The sequence below is a fragment of the Delphinus delphis genome, chromosome 15, assembly GCF_949987515.2.
Source record: "Delphinus delphis chromosome 15, mDelDel1.2, whole genome shotgun sequence".
Taxonomy (NCBI): domain Eukaryota; kingdom Metazoa; phylum Chordata; class Mammalia; order Artiodactyla; family Delphinidae; genus Delphinus; species Delphinus delphis.
The window spans coordinates 44,691,140-44,709,597 of NC_082697.1; positions in this window are offsets into that span (position 1 = coordinate 44,691,140).

Consider the following 18,458-nt stretch of genomic DNA (forward strand, 5'->3'; position numbering starts at 1 on the left):
TGTCCTGTAGGTGATGGAGAGCCAGCAAAAAGGCAGGTAAGCACTGAGTTTTGCAAGATTCGCTTTGCAGCGCTGTTTGGGGTGGGTTGGAAGGGATAGAATATGGAAGCTTATTTTTTCTAAATTTGTAACCCCCAAATTTAATCAAAGGTCTGTCTGGGAAATCAAAGCAGCAAGGATTCCCTCATTGTTTGGGGGGCCTCCTCACGACTGTGGTAGACCCCACTGCACTGTACCCAGGAAGCCGGCTCCCGGCATTGGCTCTGATGACGCAGGCCGTCTTGACTTGGTGGAGCTGGAATTAATTCCAACATTTGACTCAGGAAGCTCTGAGGTTCCACAGTAAGCCCACAGATGTCCCCAGATGTCAACAGCAGGAAAAGGGAGGGAAAGAGCTCCCTGGAGGCAGCTAGGTGAGGATTCTGCCTCTTAGGTGCCAGTCCTGTCTCAGGGACTAGTTAAGCTGTGTGACCTCTGGGTGAGTGGCTTAACCTCTCTGGGCCTCGGTCCTCTCTCCCTTTAGCCTCCTCCCCGCCACCCAGATTCCAGGAATACAGAACAAAGGTTGGTGATGGTGTGTGCCCAGTGACATTATCTAGGAGTTTAAAAAAATACCAGTTCCTGGCCCTGCCCCAGACCAGCTGAATGGGAGTCTCGGGGGTGGGACACAGTTTTCACACTTGGAGAAAGTTCTCTGGGTGAGGCTAATACCCAGGTGGGTTGAGGAGGTACGGGCACTAGGCACAGGGCCCAAGGAGTGACCAGCATCCTGGGTGCCTGGGGAAGCACCGATTTCCAGATCATTTACTAAAATGTACAGGCACCGCCCACCTCCGGCCCTCCGGCGGCGAGCAGGTAACCTCTTCTGAGGTGGGGCTGGTAGTGTTGTGAGTTCACTCAACTATGATTTTAGTTACTAAAATGTCAGCAGGCTTATTCACTGAGGCGTCTGGAAGGCCTCAGGGTGTAGTGCTTCCCCGGATTTGAGACCATTTGCAGTCAGGGGTTCCAGCGTTATTAGGGGAGTTGGGGTACAGGCAGCTGTGGCTGGGGTCTGCCCTCCTGGTGATGTGAGGTCGGCTCCGTGGATGTCCAGCTCTGCTTCCCCGCTGGACCCATCATTCCCACGTCTGCTGACTCCTGGGCTTTGCTCCTTCTCTGCCCCTCGGCCCCTGTTCCCAAGTGAGAGGCCCGTTCATCACGCAGGAACGAGAGAGACTGATTGGGGCATCGTCTCCCACTTGCTGTCCCCCAGCGGATGGAAAGTGAGGTCCCTGTTGGGAAGGGGGCCTTGCAGACACTGGGTGGCAAGTCCAGCCTGGGTCTGGGGGCACAGGCAGCAGACGACACCAGCAACTGGGAGAAGGGTGACCCAAAACCGGTGAAGAGGGGGCCTGGGGAGGACAGAGAACCCCTGACCACAGGGCAGCCCAGGCTGGCCCATCAGGGGCTACTGCTTCAGCCTGAGCATCTCCGGTGGTTAAAATTCCAGGATCAATACATCTCCCAGGTTGGCTTTCCTCACCCAGGTTCAACCACAGTGAAATGACAGGAGCCCGGGTTCCGGAGCAAGTGGGCTGGGGTGATCCGGACCAGACCGTCCCGTGCACGGGGTTCTGGAGTCTGAGGGAGCAGGGGTGGGGCCAGGGACATCGGAGGAGGAGCTGGACGGAAATGCTGCTCTGTCATCTGGCTCGGTGGTCCCCTCACTCTGCACCCCGGGGGCAGTATCCCTGCTCTCCTGACCCGGTGTCCCCCACTTCCATGCCCTACACACTAAAGCCAGACCAGCTTCTGTCAACACCCTTCCTTGGATTCAGAACCCTCGACTACTTCAATTTCCATCTTATTAATGCTTCCCAGCTTTCAAAGTTCGATCCAATAGGAAGACTCTCCCTTTCCTGCTGCTTCTCCTGATGTCTGAGACTCGCCAGTGAGTGATTTGAACCTTAGGGAGGAGTCCAGGAGGGATGGAATGTGTGTGTCTCACTTTTTAAATCAGCTGCACTGAGGTGTGATTCACGCAGTCAGGGAGCCAGTGTGGTGTGAAACCGTGGAGTCTGAGCAGAGCTTCCCACCTCGGGCCCACACGCCCCTTTCCTGGGTCCAATTAAAAAGCGAGCTCTGGCTCAAGGGTCCTGGGGGCCTGAGACCGTGCATTTCTGACAAGCCCCAGGGGCTGCTGATGGGGAGACAGCCTGAGGCCACGTTCCCTCCACGAGCAGGCTGGGAAGTGAGGACCACGGGATAGGACTTGGCCTCTGAGGACACGATTGTCTTAGCTCCAAGATCCGTGGAAGGTAGGCTGGGACAAGGGGATTCTACTGTGCTTGGAAAACCTCATTCAAAGCAAAAAGCAGAATGTGAACCAGACGGGCCAAAAGTTCATGTGAGGGACAGGCATTGACAAGCATTTGGGGAAGGATTCTCCCCATTCTGCAGACAGAGAAACTGAGGCTAAGAGAGGTTAAACACCTTCATCCAGGTCACGTATATTTGTAAGTGGAGACAGGCTTGGGAACAATATATCCTGATTCTACATCCAGTGTCCTCTGTTGGAGCTCCCGATCCTAGGTGTCTGAGAAGGACTAGGACGTGGGAGACCTCAGTGGGGAGGAAAGGAGACAGGAGGGGAGAGTGCTGGGAGCAGGGGGAGAAGGAAAGAGGCATGTGGCTAAATCGCTCTGAGGGGCTTCCGTGGTGCAGTGGTTAAGAATCTGCCTGCCAATGCAGGGGACACGGGTTCAACCCCTGGTCCGCGAAGATCCCACATGCCGTGGAGCAACTAAGCCCGCGAGCCACAACTACTGAAGCCCAAGTGCCTAGAACCCGTGCTCTGCAACAAGAGAAGCCACCGCATTGAGAAGTCCGCGCACCGCAACGAAGAGCAGCACCCCCCTCGCCACAACTACAGCACAGCAACGAAGACCTAAAGCAGCCAAAAATAAAAAAATAAATTAAATAAATCCCTCTGAGCCTCAGTTTCCTCCTCTGTGAAATGGAGGTAATTACTCCCTGGAGTCTCAGCTGGCCGATTTTCAAAGTGCTGTTAAAAATAAAACTACCCCCTTTAAGATAACATAAGTAAAGTGATTCTTTTTATTTTTCTCATTTTAATTATTTTATAAACAAGAAAAGCTTAACCAACTTTAGTTCACTTTAATAGGAAAAGAAATCAACTACCAAAATTACCATAATACGTAAAATTTGAAATGATAAATCCCTGTCAAAGTCAATAAGAACAAGATTAAATCAAAATGGTAAATAAATTTATTATACATTTATTATATATTATATATAATTTTATAACATATATAATATGTGTATATATGTGTGTATACATGTGCATGCATATATAGATATATAGATCTATAGATACAGAAAAATCCTCTAAGATATTGTTACTTCTTATTAACTGGTTTTTGAATACCATTTAGAATTTAAAAGCAATGCATTTAACAAGATTGGAAGGCAAGGAAAGTTAGCTGAACTAATTCTTACATGAGTGCAGTTGTTTCTAACAAGTTTAATCTGAAATTAGAATCAACAAACCTAACGGTTTTGAGCATTCAGCCACTCTATACCTGTATACAATTGCTTGGCCTCATATTAAAGTGACTTTTAACTTCACTTTCTCTTAGCTCCAAAAAAACTGGAAATATTTATTAAATTTTGTTCAGTTTCTTTTTAATTTAATAATCATAATACTATTAATATTATCATTGCTTCTCTTTTCTATGTGTCTAACATTTCTCTAAAGTTGAGCAGCCTTACCTCCCAGTTTGTAGTGGTAAGTAAAGTGATTCTAGAACCAAAACATCTAGGACTATGCATGTGCTACACAGTAAGAGCTTAATAAGTAGCTGTCAAATTATGTACTCATTAGGACTCTTTCAGTTGGAAGAAAGAGAAACTTAATTTAAATTTGCTGAAGCAGAACATGGGATTGATTGGCTCACCCAGATGGGAGCGCAGGCATAGAAGGATCCAGCAGCCCAGTGATACTGTGCTCTCCCCTCACTGGCCCCCTCTGCTTTACTCTGTTGAATTCACTGGACCGGTTCTCCCACATTGCAGGAAAAATGGATCCCAATAGCCTGAGACTTGATTTTCCTTCTCGGCTACCCGGGAGAACACGTCTCTTTCAGCGGAAGACCCCTGACCGTGGGCTGACCATGACCAGGCTTGGGTGGGGTGCTAATCCCTGCTAGACGAGCCACCTCAGTCAAACCACAAGCCCTGCCCTAAATGACGAAGGCAGCTCTTCCACCAGAAGGAGGGATACAAGTTAGGCAAGACAACAGCTCTGGATTTCAATATAAGAAAGCACTTAAAAAAATTAAGTACTATAAGCCTTAATATATGTTAATTATCATAATACAAGCTCAATAAATTCTTGTACATTTTAGCAAGAACAAGCTCATTCTCTGGTCTGCAGGCACTAGGAGATGATGAAGAGATCCCTGCCCATCTACATTGAGAGGACACAGAACAGACAGAGGACCACAGCTGTTGCTTAGGGAATAAGCTCAGCTCTGTGTCTCCCAAAATCAAAATGAGAACAGAGAGGGTTTAGCTCTGGGGCACAGGGGACCAGGGAAGTGAGTCCTTGAACAGGAAGACAAGCACCAAAAGAAAGGGCAGAAAAGCAAAAACAACATACTTTACTTTTAAATGATGTACCTTTTTAAGCACGACACAGGAGCAACATACTTTATTTTAACCTTTTATTGAAATATAATTGATTTACAACATTATATTACTCTCAGGTATCCAATATAGTGATTCAATACTTTGATAGATTATACTACATTTAAAGTTATGAAAAAAATACTGGCTATAATTTACTGTGTTGTACAATATAGCCTTGCTGCTTATCTATTTGATACATAGTAGTTTGTATCTCTTAGTCCCTTACCCATAACTTGACCCTCCCCCTTCCCTTCCCAATAGTTTTTTTTTCTACGTCTGTGAGTCTGTTTCTGTTCTGCTACAATTGTCTGTATTATTTTTTAGATTCCACGTATAAGTGATAGCATACAGTATTTGTCCTTCTCTGTCTGACTTATTTCACTAAGCATAATATTCTCTAGGTCCATCCATATTGCTGCAAATGGCAAGATTTCATTTTTTTTATGGCTAAGTTATATTCTATTGTATATATTTACCACATCTTCTTACCTCAGTTATCTGTTGATGGGCACTTGGGTTGCTTCCATGACTTGGCAATTGTAAATAGTTCTGCTATCAACATTGGGGTATATATATCTTTTTGAGTTAGTATTTTTTTTTTTCTGGATACATGCCCAGGAGTGGAATTGCTGGATCATATGGTAACCCTATTTTTAGTTTTTTAAGGAACCTCCATACTGTTTTCCGTAGTGGCTGCACCAATTTACGTTCCTACCAACAGTGTAGGAAGGATCCCTTTTCTCTACATCCTCACCAACATTTGTTATCTGAAGATTTTAATGATGGCCATTCTGAGTGGTGTGAGGTGATACCTCATTATAGTTTTAATTTGCATTTCTCTAATAATTAGTGATGTTGAGCATCTTTTCATGTGCCTGTTGGCCATCTGTATGTCTTCTTTGGAAAAATGTCTACTCAGCTCTTCTGCCTATTTTTTGATTGGGTTGTTTTGTTTTCTGAGTTGTATGAGCTGTTGATACATTTTGAATATTAACCCCTTATCAGTTATATTTGCAGATATTTTCTTCCATTCAGTAGGTTGTCTTTTCATTTTGTCAATGGTTTCCTTTGCTGTGAAAAAGCTTTTAAGTTTAATTGGGTCCCATTTGTTTATCTTTGTTTTTATGTCCATTACTCTAGGGGACGGATCCAAAAATCTATGACTATGACTTACGTCAAAGAGTATTCTGCCTATGTTCTTTTCCAGGAGTTTTATGATTTCCATTCTTACTTTTAGGTCTTTAATCCATTTTGGGTTTATTTTTGTATATGGTGTGAGGAAATGTTCTAATCTCATTCCTTTACATGTGACTGTCCATCAACATACTTTACTTTTTAATGATGTATCTTTTTCAGCACAACATAGGAAGGTAGATTATAGGTACAGAAATTAACCCAGAAAAAAAAAAAAAGAACAAAAAGGTGATGGCTATTGGGAATTTCTCTGTCCTAAGCAAAATTATTTTTAGTGTATTTAACACGTTCAGAATACCTGTTGGTATGCATTTTTATTTTATATGGAACATACTGAAAACAATACTGAAGATAATTTGAACTATGAGGTGTCCTGGCAAAGGGATTTTTTAAAGTGGTTCCTCCCCCTATAATAAAGACCCTGGCCTCTGATGATCTCTACACTTTATTCTCTCATCCTTTAATAAGTATGTTTTTCAGGGATCCTTTTGATGCATGTTCCCCAAATCTTGTCTCTGGGTTGATTTGAGCCCCAACTGCAGAAGATGGTGTGATTAATCACTCATTCTCTTAACCAATATTTATAGGATTCCTGGAGGCAACTTTTACATGAAATGCAGCCCTGATATTTAAAAGACAGTGATAACAAGGGTGCTCCCAGGTAACCCATATTTCTATGACATGTGGCACCTAGGAGGGAACTGATCTCCACCATGAATCTCATTTTTCTTTACCTCTCACAGGTAAGCACACCAAGAGACTTCTAGTTTCTTGGATAGAAGACCCTGAGTTGGTTTAATTGCTTGTGAAATCGGTTGAAATTGCTTGTGGTTCTCTCTACCGGAGAGAGAACTCAATATCTCTGAACCGAGTGAGTCTCTGTTCTTCCTGTCCAGTCCATCCTTAGATGTTGCATAAATGCAGCACTAAATGGCCCGCTTTGTAATTTTGAGGAGGAGGGGATTCATGTGGAGGTGAAAGTTAACCCCTCATTGATCCTGGGTTATATCATTAGTCAGCTATTAGCCTCCAGCCAACATGAAGGTTTCTGGCTCACCTGGGCATTGAGCAAATATCCGAGGACAGCTTTGGAAAATTCCGCTGTGGACCACTGGGTGTGAGAAGACCTATTACCCATCGGCCTATGTGGAACTTGCCTCAGTGGGATATTCCCAAGGCTCTGGCCAAAACTTGGTTCACTCAGGCGCCATAAAAGTTACAGAAGCAATAAGGCCAAGTTTTGGGTGTTTACACTCTGCTGAATCCTTCCATCCAGTTCCCCTTGTTGGTGAATCTTTCACACAGAGTCTGTGTTTTCTGTGCTTGCCCAGGTCTAAGTGCCGGGGTGAAGGCTGGGGTTTATGTGTCCATGAGCTGGACAAATGCAGAGGCGGGAGCCAGCCGCTGCTCGAGGGGCCCTATCACCATCGCTAAAGACCATCCACTCGACCAAGGGCACCACTGAGGTCATGCCAGGCCCACCTGGCCCATCAAGGTGTCAGACCCAGTGAGAGGTTTAGAATCTCCATTTTTAAAATGCATCTGGTTGGTAACTCTTCTCACTTCAAGAGAAGTCCAATCCCCTGATGGTTAACTTGGGGCAGAAACGTGTGTTATTCTAACCTCACCCAATCGCCCTGAACACACAAGTCTTCCTTTCTCTTTTCTGAATCATGAATATGATCCACACCCCGATTCTCTTGCAGGAGATCCATGACTTTGCAGCCACCCGTGACATAATCTTGTACCAAACACACAGCTGCCTTTGATCTTGGCAAACCCAGGGTTGGTGTAAGCACAGTGTACGGGCATGGCTGAGCCCTACCTTCTTTTTGTTTCTCTTTGAAGGTATTGACCTGATGGCAACTCCACCCTAAGATGCGAATTGGAAGTATAATGTAAGAGGAAGACTCTTTTGCCCAGGCACCAAAACAGGGAAGGTAAAAACATTTCCACACTTTTAATTAAAGAGCACATTTGATACTTTTCACTATCGTTATTAATGCACTTTAAAAAATCTGTCCACATATTAAAAGGTCTTAACATTCACCTTGGGCTCAACCATAAATGATACATTCCTCACAAGGGAAAAATGTTCTCTAATTGGACAGCCAAGATCATAAATAAGGGTTTACGACACATCAGACCAATTGTGTGAGTCTCTGGACTTGATGCTGGGGATGCCAAGATAAGGGAGATATTTAGATGAAATTTGAATCAGTTGGTTGAAAATACAACTTTTATAACTCAAAAAGGTTCGGTGAGATTGAAACAAAAATGCCTTCGTCTTGAAAGTCTTGACGCCATTTTGCAAAATCTCTATTTAAATCACACAATGTGTGTAATTCTAAAAACAATCCTCAAAAGGTACAAGCCTGGATTCAGTTTCCTCCTTGTTCTGACAAACATTTTCTTTTCTAGTTTTCAGCTCTAAGTGTACAACAGTATCCGTGCGCCTTACAGACCGAAGTTCCTTGCCACGCATTTTTTTTCACTGTTACTTTCAACAGTTTGGAGATTGCTTTGAGGTTAAATCAAAAATCTTAACCTTGTCACTGGCATTTTGTTTTCCCTTGGGGGAAAAATGCGGGTGGCTCCGCTCAGTCCTGACAAGGTAATGAAAGTCATTCTAATTTTTATTTAAGAAAAAGCAATTTTCATAAATGGTGTACCACTAATGGATCACAATCATCTGTAAGCCCCACAGCAAATTACTCTTAATCCAGTTTGCTGTGTTGCCTTACCTGAGGGAAATAATACCCACCCTTCCTCTGGGCTGGCATACTGTTCCCAGAGACTTCTTCAATATATATTAATCCCATCATTTATCTTTGTCAACTGAGAACAAAAATAATTTGCAGAAGAGTAAACAGAAGCACGTAGGAGAAGGGAGCTCGGCATTATTAAACGGCGGAAAGCAGGTGCTTGCAAAGCCAAGCTTATTTTTATTGCAAAACTTGAGTAATTCTCCTTCTGCATCTGTGCATAGTAAATACAAGCCAGAGAAAAATCTAATATTTTAGAGGAAACTGAAATCACTTCAGCTGAGGAACGAGGGCAGACACTGGCCTTGTGGCTTGCTTTTTTTAATCAATCTGAAAATACGAGATGAATGGCCTCAAAAGGGCAGAAGAGAGAAATGAAGGGGTGAGAATTGAGGCGAACTTACATTTGATTTGAAAAATGCAAAATAATAAAAATATACCTGGGATCATCATTTTTCCAGACCAGGTCTGCGTCTTGATTGTATCTTCTCTCTTACACGTTCCTGATTATTAAAATATTATTAAAACTCTCACTAAAGCCAGTAATCGTACTCGTATTAAGTAGTATTAAATTTAATAGCAATGACACTAATAATGCTATTAACACTAAGATTACTAATCATAACTTGTTCGTTAGAGCCACCAGGTGCCAGACCCCCTTGTAAACATTTTGAGGTTGTCCTTAGCATTGCACAGACAAGGAGGAAGATAAATGAGGGTCAGAGAAGTTAAATGATCCTCACATGGTTAAACTTGAACACAGCCTTCATGAGCACGTGCTGTATGTCAGACCCTGGCTATGAAGTCTTTTGGGAGATTGTATGGTTTACCCACACTTTACAGATGAAGAAACTGAGGATTATAAAGGTTTAGAAACATGCATAGGCTCACAAGGTAATTTAAGTGGTGGAATCAGAATCCCAAACTCAGATCTCCCTGTCTTCTGACCACTCCACTAGTTTGTTATTAAGTTGGGAGTGATTTTCAAATTGAAATTCATGGGCTGTGAAATCCATGCTCTTCCCCCTGCTCTGTGGTGTCTCCTTTAGGAAACCACAAAACGAAACAAACGCTCCTGGGTATTTCAAAAACCCTAAGATGAACCCAGCAGTGCTGTAGCCAAGTAGATTTTGGAAAACAGCTATCATGCTCCCAGCCCCTTCCCCTCCATCCTTCACCTTCACCTCCTAGTTCTTGTTGGAGTTGTGGTTTGTGCCTAACACTGGCAGTGGTCTCTACTGGCACTGACTGCCAACCCATCTCTAAGAAATTTCAACTAAGAGATGAACATCTTACCTGCCGGGAAAGTGGGCAGGAAGCTGTAAGCTGCTACCTAAAAATGGGGGGTTTTATTTTAAGCCAAATAAAACTGAACTGTAGGAATATAAGCTTTTGTTCAGTTACTCTCTCTAGAGTTGTGTTGATGACGATAGGGACTCGGGCACACTTCGGTCTTTGTAATATGCGTGTTCGGTAATTCCTTCAGTTAAAAAAGTTTATGGAGGGTCAAGCACTGGGGCAAACCAAGTGAAATAAAGAGAGATCATTCTCTTAAGGGGCTTGGAGTTTATTTTGCCCCATGTCTAATTAGCACAAATCACTGAGCCCAAACATAAAAGTATGTGAGCACAGACAACTGGTCTACCTCTTTTATTCATCAAGGTAGGGTGGCAAATCAGCAGGTTTAGGGATTCTGATAACTGGGTGATGTGCTTAGCAGAAGAAGTAGACCTTTCCTAGGTTACTGGTCTTTGTGAGAAACATAGCACTGAGGCTCTAGTTGAAAGGAACTAAGCAAATAGTAACTGATTTCTGTGGGTAAAGGTCTCTTCATTTGGAATTGTCAAGTTTAGCCATACAAACATCCTAGGGCTCACCTGTCCTTAAATATCTGTATCATCAGATAGCTCCCATCAGGGTATTATATCCATCCAACATATGCAACTCAGAATATCCCCAAAAGGCTCCAAATGTGTGCTATTAAGGACGTGTTTCACTCTTAGGAGAAGCCAGTCAAAGACAGGAATCTCCCTTGAGTCTTATAATGGCTGGATTCACCATTAAGGAACACACCTCTCCTGCTGATGCCTCGGAGGGTTTTCCACCCTGGAGTGCAGCACAGCTTGATTTAGGATGGCGGAGGGGTCTGCCTTCCATGGAGAGCGGGACATGGACTATTTAGATCAATCTTAGGAAATGCTCGTGCAGGAGTTAAGATGTGAACAGAGGTGTTCTTACGCAATCCTTGCCTGAATACCTGTGGGAAAGTGTTCACCTTCCTCCAGGAGTAAGAGTTCCCCAGGTTGAAGGTCGCTGCTGTACAGTGCCTGGCACCATTGTTCTAGGATTTGTGCTTTGGAAAACCAGCGTTCCCTGCTCGTGTATTTAGTACTCAGAGCAAGGAGTGTGGAATGAGAGGAGAGAAGTGGAGGGGAAGGTGGGAAATGCCCTACCAATGGTTGTCCACTTGTGAATCTGGCATTTGAAGTAGTCATTTCTAAGAACGTGGTTGAGCTGTGCAAAGGTGTGATGATAGCCCACAGCCCCATCTTCCCAGCAGGATAAAGGGAGGTGATGACAGGTGAGTTGGCTGTGGTGGATGGATGGCCACTGTCTACAGATCTTGCAATTCTGCCACCAGGGTCATCTAAACACCAAGTGCAGGCCCTCTCCCAAAGCATTATAATTATTAATGTCCATCTGAACAATTCACCCAGGCTCATCTTTGCTGACATTAACTATCATGAAGTTATTAACTGAGATAAGCACTGGCTAGTTAACTTTGTAGAGGTGGGTGGTGAGGGGTTGTAATTTAAAGGAAATATTTAAGACCCAAAGAACTAAAAGCATACAGCAATCATGGATGAATGGTTGCCATTGATAATCAATGTTTTTGACAAAAGCCTTATCAAAATCCCTCTCAGATTTTACGATGACAATGGCCCCTGGGGTCTATCTCACCTTCTTGACTTTAATCCTCATTTTAGGAAGATGTTGCTTGTTATACTCGGGCTTTGGAATAGGTGTTGAATTATACCACTGAGTCGGAGGAAACTCTGTCTCTCCTCAGGAGGGTCTGCATATTAAAATTTTATTTATCTGGAAACTTATTTCCGTCTGAGATCAGATCAGAGTGGAAATATTCATAGAGTTATGGTGTAGACTAACTGCTATCAAGTGGGATTTGGTGTAAGGTGGGTTGTCACTAAACCCACTTCGGGAGGAATTGAAACTGCACACCTCATATGGGACTCGAACCCACAGGCCATGACTCTAACCCAGCCAGAACCCAGATTGGGACTTGAACCCACTGTCTTTTAGCTGAGATCACACACCTGGTCTCAGGAATTAATGAAGCTCAGGTTCTTTATGTCTCATCAAAGAACAAATTCAGTGAGAGACAAAGTGATAGGTAAGAAGTGGATTTGTTTAGAGAGAAACACACTCCACAGATAGAGTGTGGGCCATCTCAGAAGGTGAGAGGCCCTGAAATATGGCGTGGTTAGTTTTTATGGGCTGGGTAATTTCATAGTCTAACGAGTGGGAGGATTATTCCAACTATCTTGGAGAAGGGGCGGGGATTTCCATAAATTGGGCCACCACCCTCCTTTTGGCCTTTTATGGTCGGCCTCAGAAGTGTCATGGCATCTGTGGGTGTGTCATTTAGCTGATGTATTACAATGAGCATATAATGTGGCTCAAGGTCTACTGGAAGTTGAATCTTCCACCATCTTTGACCTAATTGGTTCTAAACAGTTTATGTCATATCCAACGGCTGTGTCATTGTTTTAGGTTGTGCCCTGCCTCCTTCCCTCCTGTTTCAGAATTAGTGGTTGAGGTTGTATCAGGAGAGCCCTTAAGTCCATGTGATTTTCATAAAGCAGGTAGGTTGCCAGTACAAAGAGTTCACTATTGTTTGGTGTTTTGACTTCCAAAAGTGGAAAGGGTAAAGCATTTCAGACAGGCCTGAGTTACTGGGTGGTAAAGCTGAGACAAATATAGAAACACGGTAGATTTCCACAACCCCTGTCATCCAAGGAAGGAGTAAGATTAGGAAACCGACAGGCATGCCATCCCAGTTCCTGTCCCCATTTTGCCACTATTCAGCTACGTGACTAAGTCACTCACCTCTTTGGACCCAAGTCTCTTTTAAAATACACTGATATAAACTGATATAAATTGACAATATCTGGCTAGAATAGTACCAAGAACTTTCATATACCCTTTCATCAAATTCACTCGTAGTTCACATTTTGTTCCATTTATATGATCTATCTATCTATCTATCATTTATCTATGTATCCATCCATCCATCTATACATGCACATGCCTATTTACACACACACACACATACACACACACATACATACACTCTCTTTTTTCCAAGTAATTTGAGAGTAAGTTACAGACATTGTTTCCCTTTTCCCCTAAATACTATAATGTATATTTACTAAGGACAAGGACATTTTCTTACATAATCACAATAGAATTAGTAAAATTAGGACATTTAATGTTCATGTAATACTGTTATCTAATCCACAGTCCACATTTAAATTTCATCAGCTGTACCAATATCCTTTATCTGTGTGTATATGTGTTGTTTGGTATGTGTGTGTTTACTGGTTTAGAACCCAATCCAAGATCACACTGTGTGTTCAGTTGTCTTGCCTCTTGAGTCTTTAAAAACCTGGAATGCTTTCTCATTCTTGGTCTTTGTTTTTCACAACCCTGTCCTTTGTGAAGTGCTAGTTGTTTTGTAGAATTTGCTCACTTTACGTTTGTCTGATGTTTCCCCGTGAAGAGATTCAAGTTACGCACATTTCAACAGGAAGAACCCAGAAAGGCAGTACTGGTCTGTGTGCATCATAACAGGAGGCACAGGATGGGGTCTGTCATGACTTCAGTTATATTTGCTCACTTGGTCAAGGTAGTTTCTCTGCTGCAGAGCTCTAGTTTTCTCTTTGTAAAATGTATATTTCTAGGGGGACATACTTTGAGATCTTGTAAATATTCTGTTCCTCAAAATTTTACTCACTACTTTCAGTTTTTGCCTGAATCAGGTATCACTGGATGTCTGTTGAATGGTGGTTGTGATTGTCTAATTCCATTCTTTTTTATACATTTATTAAACTGGTTTTCTACTGCCAGGAAGAGCTCTCTTTCCCACCTCAGTTAATTGTTTATTCATTCATTTAGTTATCTCATTTAGTTACCTGGGAGCATGAATTCTAATTTTGTTCAAGGTTATACTCTGTAGCTACCAATATTTATTTTGATCCTCAAGTGGTACCATATTTAGCTAGCAGAAACCCTGCCTGCTGACTCCTGTGTACTTTTGGAATTTGTTACGGACTGAACTGTTTCCTCCAAAATCCATACGTTGAAGACTTAACTTCTAATATGATTGTGTTGGGGCCTTTAAGAAGGTAATTAAGGTTAAATGAATGTGTAAGTGTGGGGTCCTGATCCCATAGGACTGGTGTCGTCCTTATAAGTGGAGGAAGAGACACCTGTCTCTCTGTCTCTGTCTCTGCCTCTGTCTCTCTCTCCATGCCTGCAGAGAGGAAAAGCCAGGTGAGGACACAGCCCATCTGCAACCCAAGGAGAGAGGTCTCACCAGAAATCAACCTTACTGGCACCTTGATCTTGGACCTCCAGCTTCCAGAACTTTAAGAAAATGGGTTCCTGTTATTTAAGTCCCCAGTCTTTGTTACTATGACAGTTGAGTGGACTAATACAGCCCCACCATCCTCTGAGTGCTTCTTCACTTTCTAGCTCACGTTACAGGCTCTTTTTGACCTCTCCTTGCCCCAGCCATTTCTCTAAAGATCCCAGATTCCTTTCAGTGGAGAATGGTGTCTAGTAGCTGACATCTGGGTGTTAGATGCCATATTACTTGAGGATCCATTGCCTTAAGACCTTCTCATCGGACAGAGTTAGGACAGATCGATGCTACTTTCAGATGAAGATCTCACACACGCCTGAATCTTCTCGAGTCTCGTTTCTTGCTGTCAAGTACGAGGTGCTGATTCCTCCAATAGTTGGTTCCACTAATTTCTCATCTATCAGACCGTAAAGAGTTCAAACCTATATTCAACGTGTGTGGAAATCATCTCTCAACACACGTACACACTGTGCACTTATACACACACTCAATTTTGTCTGACACAATTACACAAATCCAGTTGGAGAGGGAGTGGGGCTTTATTTATTTACTTTACATTTGAACATCCCTTCTGCATTTGAAAGTCCAAATACCACACACCAGCACGTCAGACGCTGAGAGATTCAAATGCTGTTGAAATAGGTGAAAAAACATAGAAGGGCCTTATGAAAATAAGAGCACAGGAATCCCCAGACCTAGTGCGGGGGGAACAGGGAAGTAGAAAAATGCTCAAGCTCACCATGCTGGAAGACTTGGCTCGGTGACGGATGACACGCAGGATTTGGCTGTGTCTGGAGGAAAGATATCACATCCAGGGGGGCCCACTGGGAACATGGGCTGATAGCTACCACCTTCAACTGTTGGAAAGCAACTTCAGTTACCTGCTGGCCTCCAGATGAAAGTATAGGGGGCCAATGCTGGGGACATTGCCTGGGGATTAATACAGGCGGAAGCAAAGGACTGGTGACTTAGTCACTCTTGTGTTAAAGAGAAAGGGAGGTGCTCGGAGAAGTGTGCCCCTCCCCCCAAAACCACGCAAATGAAAACACCCAGCAGAACAGCAGACACAGCTTTTTTTTTTTTTTACATCTTTATTGGAGTATAATTGCTTTACAATGGTGTGTTAGTTTCTGCTTTATAACAAAGTGAATCAGTTATACATATACATAGGTTCCCATATCTCTTCCCTCTTGTGTCTCCCTCCCTCCCACCCTCCCTATCCCACCCCTCCAGGCGGTCACAAAGCACCGAGCTGATATCCCTGTGTTATGCGGCTGCTTCCCACTAGCTATCTACCTTACGTTTGGTAGTGTATATATGTCCATGCCTCTCTCGCGCTTTGTCACAGCTCACCCTTCCCCCTCCCCATATCCTCAAGTCCATTCTCCAGTAGGTCTGTGTCTTTATTCCTGTCTTACCCCTAGGTTCTTCACGACATTTTTTTTCCTTAAATTCCATATATATGTGTTAGCATACGGTATTTGTCTTTCTCTTTCTGACTTACTTCACTCTGTACGACAGACTCTAGGTCTATCCACCTCATTACAAATAGCTCAATTTCGTTTCTTTTTATGGCTGAGTAATATTCCAGACACATCTCTTCTATCTGCTGCATCTGAGGAGGTTCACTACTTTCATTAACATCAAGGAAAACGCACAAATCGATTCTCAAAATACCCAGATCAAAGACAATTTTGAATAAAACCCAAAAACCGTTATGCACATCTCCTTCATTTTAATGATGCTTATATTTTTGTTAATAATGCTCTACAATCATTCGTTACTTTGAATCGAGGGGTTCAGCACATGACAGGCACCACCTCTAGGATTGACTTAAATTCCTAACACCGTGTCACCGGTGCCCTCTAATTCCTGAACTTGGTCTTAGCTCAGGTCTGCACTTTTCTATAATGACCCTCATTGTGATGGCTTTGGGGCTGCATGCAACAGAACAGTCCTACATGACTTGCTTTTTTTTTTTTTTTCCTCGTTGACAGATTAACTCAAATCAAGCCTGCCTTTCAACCCTAATATTTTGCCCTGAGCGCACATAGCACAGCGCCTGCTTTTCTTTGCAAGTCTATTGGAGAGAAGATAAAGAGCAGCTTTTCACTGTCTGAGTTCGTCTCCCCATGTCTCCCACGTCCTTAGAGTCTCAGAGCCCAGAGGCTGAATCAGGTTTTGTTCGAAGCACAAGCACCTGGCACATGGCCAAGGCTAAGGTCTGGGAAGTTGAGGGCTGGCCAGGAGTCAAGTCCACTCTTGGGAAGGACGTAGGGCACCTTGGCCCTGACACTGATCTCCCAAGATTCACTCACTTGAGGGAAACTCAGAGCAAGTGGGGTTTGCCCCACTTCCGGTTCCCATCCCAGCATTGGGGGAGGGACGTAAAGTGAACTTATATTTGTTTAGAATTCCTTAGGGTAAATTCTCCACTCTTCTCTGACCCAAACAAATGGGTAAGGGCTGGTGGACATATTTACCTCTGCTATTGCCAAAATCTTCAAAGATCTGCCCCAACAACTACTCTGGCACATGCCTATGTCAACTAAGAGAAGCCGCCTTGGGCTGGGGCCTCCAACCCAATGAGCAGTTGTGATAGAGGGAGTGACCAGGGAGGGTCAGCTCCGGCTACACAGTAGAATCATCTGCGTGCCTCTGAAAAGGCAAACAGGCCCAGCCTCCGAGATACTGCTTCAGTTTGTCTGATGTGGACCTTTAGGCATTTATTTTCCAGTGGGTATTGTTTTAATATTTTATTTTTTAAAGATGAAATATTCCAAACATATAGAGAGACACAGTGAATACATAGCACATACCCGAGGACCTACCACCTAGACTTGGCAACATACTCCTTTGCTTTAGGGGTGGAAAAGAGGGAGGAAGGAAAGAAAAGAGGGAGGGAGGAGAAGGCAGGTGGAAGATTTAAAGATAAGAAAGGAGTGAAAAAAGGAAAGGAAATACCATCTCTTAGTGTCTAACATGGGTCATGTTCTGTGACCTGTGTTTTATATTCTCTATTTCATTTAATTCTCTTAGAAGATGAGAACAGGTCAGGAAATTGCTTCCTGATTGGGGTAACCACATTCTAAGGTCACAGAGCTACTAGGGGACCCCTGCATTTGAACCCTGCCTGTTCAGGTTGCAGAGCCCCTGACCTCTTTCCTCCACCCCTGCTGAGAGTACCAGGAGCCCAGGAACAGGCAGACAGAGGTCTGTGCGCCTGGCGAGGGGACCGCCAGCTCAAACGCATCCTGTAGGGTCTGACTGGTTCCTCCAACCCACCCAGGACCTCGAGCCACGGAGGGAGGATGAACAGAACTGGGAACCATCACGGCTGCACTTTCAGACGAGAGTCAACCCACGCGGTGACCAAGGGTACCCGATGTTGCTGGGTTTAGGTGGGGCTCTGGGCAGCGAGTCCTAATGATGGTCATTATAGTAGCTACAAAATAAGGCAGGGGTCAAACCTCCACCTCAGCCGCAGTCCAATAACCCCTACTGCCCTCCAGCATGGGTGGCCAGGATCCCTTTCCAGAATTTGTGTCTATTCCACTTTGGTTGAAAAAGGAGCCGAGGCCAGGATTAACCAGGAAGGAAAAATAAATATAATATCAATAAATGCTTGGTGAGCAACCCCTGGGTTCTGAAAATGAGTTATGACAAAGAGACAGGGAATGGATGTTTCCTGATGGTGGATACAGGGACTAGAGAGCCCCATGCAAGTGGAAATTCCAGAACATTCTCTCTCACATGAACAAAGACAAGGGATGCAGAACCTTCAGCGGGGAGACCGTTACAGGTCAGGCCATACCTGGGTCTGCTCATTCACCGTGCCAGGTGGTGGGGGGATGATTCGGGACTTCCATTCCCTTCCCGCCCTGCCTCTCCCTCATCTCTGCTCTCTACCCTCTTCTCTCTTCTGTACATCATTTTATTTCATTAAATGATAAACTGCTAAAAATGTTCCATAGAAAATTATTCTCTATTTGAACTAAATTCAACACAACAGTTTAGAGCTCAGAAACGGGATTTTAAAATGATGCAAACAGTCAAACAGAATGGACGTAATTAGAAATACAGGAGGAGGGGTTTGGGTGCAGTGACGCTTATCTTCATGATCCGGGTGGTGGTTACAAGAG